Source organism: Arachis hypogaea, chromosome 2 (genome assembly GCF_003086295.3).
Source record: "Arachis hypogaea cultivar Tifrunner chromosome 2, arahy.Tifrunner.gnm2.J5K5, whole genome shotgun sequence".
Lineage (NCBI taxonomy): Eukaryota > Viridiplantae > Streptophyta > Magnoliopsida > Fabales > Fabaceae > Arachis > Arachis hypogaea.
Window position 1 is genome coordinate 76,764,797 of NC_092037.1, and position 6,347 is coordinate 76,771,143.

At 40.6% G+C, this 6,347-nt stretch overlaps 1 non-coding gene across 1 annotated transcript; it reads right to left on the reverse strand.

Annotated features, from left to right (window-relative positions):
• Window positions 1-3,078: 3,078 nt before the first annotated feature.
• LOC112764441 (small nucleolar RNA R71) lies at window positions 3,079-3,186 on the reverse strand. Its single transcript, XR_003183178.1, has one exon. It is a non-coding gene; the product is annotated as a small nucleolar RNA R71 (small nucleolar RNA).
• Between the last annotated feature and the right edge of the window lie 3,161 nt (window positions 3,187-6,347).

Sequence of the window (6,347 nt, forward strand, 5' to 3'; positions counted from 1 at the left end):
TTTCAATCTTTGGATCTTTTGATCATGTTTTGATGATTGAACCCTCATTGGGAGGCTGGCCATTCGGCCATGCCTAGACCTTGTTCTTATGTATTTTCAACGGTGGAGTTTCTACACACCATAGATTAAGGTGTGGAGCTCTGCTGTACCTCGAGTATTAATGCAATTACTATTGTTCTTCTATTCAATTCCGCTTGTTCTTGTTCCAAGATATCACTTGTTCTTCAACTTGATGAATGTGATGATCCGTGACACTCATCATCATTCTCACCTATGAACGTGTGCCTGACAACCACCTCCGTTCTACATTAGATTGGGTGGATATCTCTTGGATTCTTTAACCGGAATCTTCGTGGTATAGGCTAGAACTGATGGCGGCATTCAAGAGAATCCGGAAGGTCTAACCTTGTCTGTGGTATTTTGAGTAGGATTCAATGATTGAATGACTGTAACGTGCTTCAAACTCCTGAAGGCGGGGCGTTAGTGACAGACGCAAAAGAATCACTGGATTCTATTCCGGCCTGATCGAGAACCGACAGATGGATAGCCGTGCCGTGACAGGGTGCGTTGAACATTTCCACTGAGAGGATGGGAGGTAGCCACTGACAACGGTGAAACCCTTGCTTAAGCTTGCCATGGAAAGGAGTAAGAAGGATTGGATGAAGACAGTAGGAAAGCAGAGAGACGGAAGGGACAGCATCTTCATACGCTTATCTGAAGTTCCTACCAATGAATTACACAAGTATCTCTATCTTTATCTTTATGCTTTATTCGTATATCACCCATATCCATTTGAGTTTGCCTGACTAAGATTTACAAGGTGACCATAGCTTGCTTCATACCAACAATCTCTGTGGGATCGACCCTTACTCGCGTAAGGTTTATTACTTGGACGACCCAGTACACTTGCTGGTTAGTTGTGCGAAGTTGTGTTTATGCCATGGTATTGAACACCAAGTTTTTGGTTTCATTACCGGGGATTATTTGTGTTGTGAAAAGTATTGATCACAATTTCGTGCACCAAGTTTTTGGCGCCGTTGCCGGGGATTGTTGAGTTTGGACAACTGACGGTTCATCTTGTTGCTTAGATTAGGTATTTTTTTCTTCAGAGTTCTTAAGAATGAATTCTAGTGTTTCAAGGTGATGTTCTTATCATCACCAAAGCTGATTGATCTTCATCAATTTAGCTCTTGAATGCAATGTTCTGCTGAAGCTTGGCTGACCATGTTTAATTCCTTTAGACTGAAGCTTTAGACTAACATTGCATGATTCCTGGAATTCTCATTAAGAATTTTGATACCTTTTTCCACTCTATTTTCGAAAAAAGCACAAAAAAATTTACAAAATCATAAAATCCAAAAATATTTTTGAGTCTAGTGTTCCATTTTAAGTTTGGTGTCAATTGCATACATTCATTCATGTGTCTTAAGGATCTTCAAGAAATTCTTGATGATTTCTTACTCTGATCTTTGAATTCTTTTGACTTGAGTGTTTATGTGTCTCATATGCATTCTCATTAGTGTCAATAGTATACAAACTGCTAAGTTTGGTGTCTTGCTTGCATTGTTCTTTTGATTTTAGTTGCATTTTGATTATTCCTTATTATTAAAAATCCAAAAATATTTTTAATTTGTGTCCTTTCAAGTCAATAATACAGAGAATTGAAGATTCAGAACATACTGCAGAGGAATTGCACAGAAAAAGCTGGGCGTTCAAAACGCCCAGTGAAGAAGGACAGACTGGCGATTAAACGCCAGCCAGAGTACCTGGTTGGGCGTTTAACGCCCAAAAGGGTATAGTTTTGGGCGTTAAACGCCAGAATGTGCACCATTCTGGGCGTTTAACGCCAGGATGGCACAAGAGGGAAGATTCTGTTTTTTTAATGCAATTTTTTTTCAGGTTTTCAAAGTTTTTCAAAATCAAATCTTTTTCAAATCATATCTTTTCAATCATATGTTTTCAAAATCAATTTCTTTCCATTTTTTAAGATACTTGCTATCAATTAATGATTTGATTCAACATTCCAAGTATGTTGCCTTTTCTGTTGAGAAAGGTTTAATGTTTGAATCATATCTTTTCTTGTTAAGCAAGTTATTAATTTTCAAAATCAAATTTTTTTTAAAATGTTTTTCAAATCATATCTTCTCAATCACATCTTTTTAAAATCAATCATATCTTCTTAACCACATCTTTTTCAAAATAATTTTCAATCATATCTTTTTAATTTCTAATTTCAAAATCTTTTTCAAAAATCACTTGATCTCTTTTCCACTATTGGTTTTCGAAAATTAATTAGTGTTTTTCAAAATGTTTTCAAAATCTTTTACTTAATTTTCGAAAATTGCTTCCTTTCTTCTCACCTCCTTCTATCTATGGACTAACACTATCCCTTAATGCAAAATTTGAACTCCATCTTTCTTGATAAGTTCGAATTTTCTACCTCTGTCTTTCATTTTTGTTTTCCTCTGACACCTCAAGGAATCTCTATACTGTAACATAGAGGATTCCACATTTTCTTGTTCTCTTCTCTTTCATATGAGCAGGAGCAAAGACAAAAGCATTCTTGTTGAGGCTAATCCTGAACCTGAAAGGACCTTGAAGCGAAAGCTAAGAGAAGCTAAGGCACAACTCTCTGTAGAGGACCTAACCGAATTCTTCAAAGAAGAAGAACTCATGGCAGCCGAAAACAACAACAATGCCAACAATGCAAGGAAGGTGCTGGGTGACTTTACTGCACCTACTCCCGACTTCTATAGGAGAAGCATCTCTATCCCTGCCATTGGAGCAAACAACTTTGAGCTTAAGCCTCAATTAGTTTCTCTAATGCAACAGAATTGCGAGTTCCATGGACTTCCATTGTAAGATCCTCATCAGTTTTTAGCTGAATTCTTGCAAATCTGTGACACTGTCAAGACTAATGGGGTTGACCCTGAGGTCTACAGACTTATGCTATTCCCTTTTGCTGTAAGAGGTAGAGCTAGGACATGGTTGGACTCACAACCTAAAGAAAGCCTGGACTCTTGGGAAAAGCTAGTCAATGCCTTCTTGGCAAAGTTCTTTCCACCTCAAAAATTGAGTAAGCTTAGAGTGGAAGTCCAAACCTTCAGACAGAAGGAAGGAGAATCCCTCTATGAAGCTTGGAAAAGATACAAACAATTAATCAGAAAGTGTCCTTCTGATATGCTTTCTGAATGGAGCATCATAGGTATTTTCTATGATGGACTCTCTAAACTATCCAAAATGTCTTTGGATAGCTCTGCTGGAGGATCTCTTCATCTGAAGAAGATGCCTGCAGAAGCTCAAGAGCTGATTGAAATGGTTGCAAATAACCAATTCATGTACACTTCTGAAAGGAATCCTGTGAACAATGGGACTAGTCAGAAGAAAGGAGTTCTTGAGATTGACACTCTGAATGCCATATTGGCTTAGAACAAAATATTGACTCAACAAGTCAATATGATTTCTCAAAGTCTGTCTGGAATGCAAAATGCACCAAGCAGTACTAAGGAAGCTTCATCTGAGGAAGAAGCTTATGATCCTAAGAACCCTTCAATGGAAGAGGTGAATTACATGGGAGAACCCTATGGAAACACCTACAATCCTTCATGGAGAAATCATCCAAATTTTTCATGGAAGGATCAACAGAGACCTCAACAAGGTTTCAACAATAATAATGGTGGAAGAAACAGGTTTAGCAATAGCAAGTCTTTTCCATCATCTTCTCAGCAACAGACAGAGAGTTCTAAGCAGAATAACTCTGACTTAGCAACCATGGTCTCTGATCTGATCAAAACCACTCAAAGTTTCATGACTGAAACAAGGTCCTCCATTAGAAATTTGGAGGCACAAGTGGGTCAGCTGAGCAAGAAAATTACTGAACTCCCTCCTAGTACTCTCCCAAGCAATATAGAAGAAAATCCAAAAGGAGAGTGCAAAGCCATCAACATGGCCGAATTTGGAGAGGAAAGAGAGGCAGTGAACGCCACTGAAGAAGACCTCAATGGACGTCCACTGGCCTCCAAAGAGTTCCTCAATGAGGAACCATGGGAATCTGAGGCTCAAAATGAGACCATAGAGATTCCATTGGACTTACTTCTGCCATTCATGAGCTCTGATGAGTATTCTTCCTCTGAAGAGGATGAGTATGTCACTGAAGAGCAAGTTGCTAAATACCTTGGAGCAATCATGAAGCTAAATGACAAGTTGTTTGGAAATGAGACTTGGAAGGATGAACCTCCTTTGCTCACCAAAGAACTGGATGACTTGTCTAGGCAGAAACTGCCTCAAAAGAGACAAGATCCTGGGAAGTTTTCATTACCTTGTACCATAGGCACCATGACCTTCAAGAAGGCCTTGTGTGACTTAGGGTCAAGTATAAACCTCATGCCTCTCTCTGTAATGGAGAAGCTAGGGATCTTTGAGGTGCAAGCTGCAAAAATCTCACTAGAGATGGCAGACAACTTAAGAAAACAAGCTTATGGACTTGTAGAGGATGTTCTGGTAAAAGTTGAAGACCATTACATCCCTACTGATTTCATAGTCCTAGAGACTGGAAAGTGCATGGATGAATCTATCATCCTTGGCAGACCCTTCCTAGCCACAGCAAAGGCTGTGATTGATGTTGATAGAGGAGAGTTGATCATTCAAGTGAATGAAGAATCCTTGGTATTTAAGGCCCAAGGATATCCCTCTATCACCATGGAGAAGAAGCATGAAGAGCTTCTCTCAAAACAGAGCCAAACAGAGCCCCTACAGTCAAACTCTAAGTTTGGTGTTGGGAGGCCACAACCAACTTCTAAGTTTAGTGCTGAACCCCCACATTCAAACTCTAAGTTTGGTGTTGGGAGGTTCCAACATTGCTCTGAGCATTTCTGAGGCTCCATGAGAGCCCACTGTCAAGCTATTGACATTAAAGAAGCGCTTGTTGGGAGACAACCCAATGTTATATTTTATCTATTTTCCTTTGTTATTTTATGTTTTCTGTAGGTTGGTGATCATGAGAAGTCACAAAATCAATGAAAAAAGCAAAAACAGAATGAAAAACAGAAAGAAAAACAGCACACCTTGGAGGAAGAACCCACTGGCGTTTAAACGCCAGTGAGGCTAGCAGATGGGCGTTTAACGCCCAGTCTGGCACCATTCTGGGCGTTTAACGCCAGAAATGGGCACCAGACTGGCGTTAAACGCCAGAAAAGGGCAAGAAGTTGGCGTTAAACGCCAGAAATGGGCACCAGCCCGGCCTTTAATGCCAGACTTGGCTAAAAACGCAATTTTGCATGCCATTTGGTGCAGGGATGACTTTTCCTTGACACCTCAGGATCTGTGGACCCCACAGGACCCCCACCTACCCTACCACTCTCTCTCTCTTCTTCACCCATTCACCAATCACCTCACCACCTCTTCCCCAAAAGCCCTTCACCTATCAAATCCCATTTTTCTCTTCACCACTCACATCCATCCTTCATAAAACCCCACCTACCTCACCATTCAAATTCAAACCACTTTCCCACCCAAACCCACCCATACATAGCCGAACATCACCCTTCCCCCTCTCCTATATAAACCCATCTTCACTCCTTCATTTTCACACAACCTAAACACCACTTCTTCCCCTTTTGGCCGAACACAAAGCCATTCCCTTCTTCCTCATTTCTTTTTCTTCTACTCTCTTCTTTCTTCTTTTGCTCGAGGACGAGCAAACCTTTTAAGTTTGGTGTGGTAAAAGCATTGCTTTTTGTTTTTCCATAACCATTTATGGCATCCAAGGCCGGAGAAACCTCTAGAAAGAGGAAAGGGAAGGCAAAAGCTTCTACCTCCGAGTCATGGGAGATGGAGAGATTCATCTCAAGGGTGCATCAAGACCACTTCTATGAAGTTGTGGCCTTGAAGAAGGTGATCCCCGAGGTCCCTTTTTCACTCAAAAAGAGTGAATATCCGGAGATCCGACATGAGATCCGAAGAAGAGGTTGGGAAGTTCTTACCAACCCCATTCAACAAGTCGGAATCTTGATGGTTCAAGAGTTCTATGCCAATGCATGGATCACCAAGAACCATGACCAAAGTATGAACCCGGATCCAAAGAATTGGCTTACTATGGTTCGGGGAAAATACTTGGATTTTAGTCCGAAAAATGTAAGGTTGGCATTCAACTTGCCTATGATGCAAGGAGATGAACATCCTTACACTAGAAGGGTCAACTTTGATCAAAGGTTGGACCAAGTCCTCACAGTCATATGTGAAGAGGGCGCCCAATGGAAGAGAGATTCAAGAGGGAAGCCGGTTCAATTGAGAAGGCATGACCTCAAACCCGTGGCTAGGGGATGGTTGGAGTTCATTCAACGCTCAAT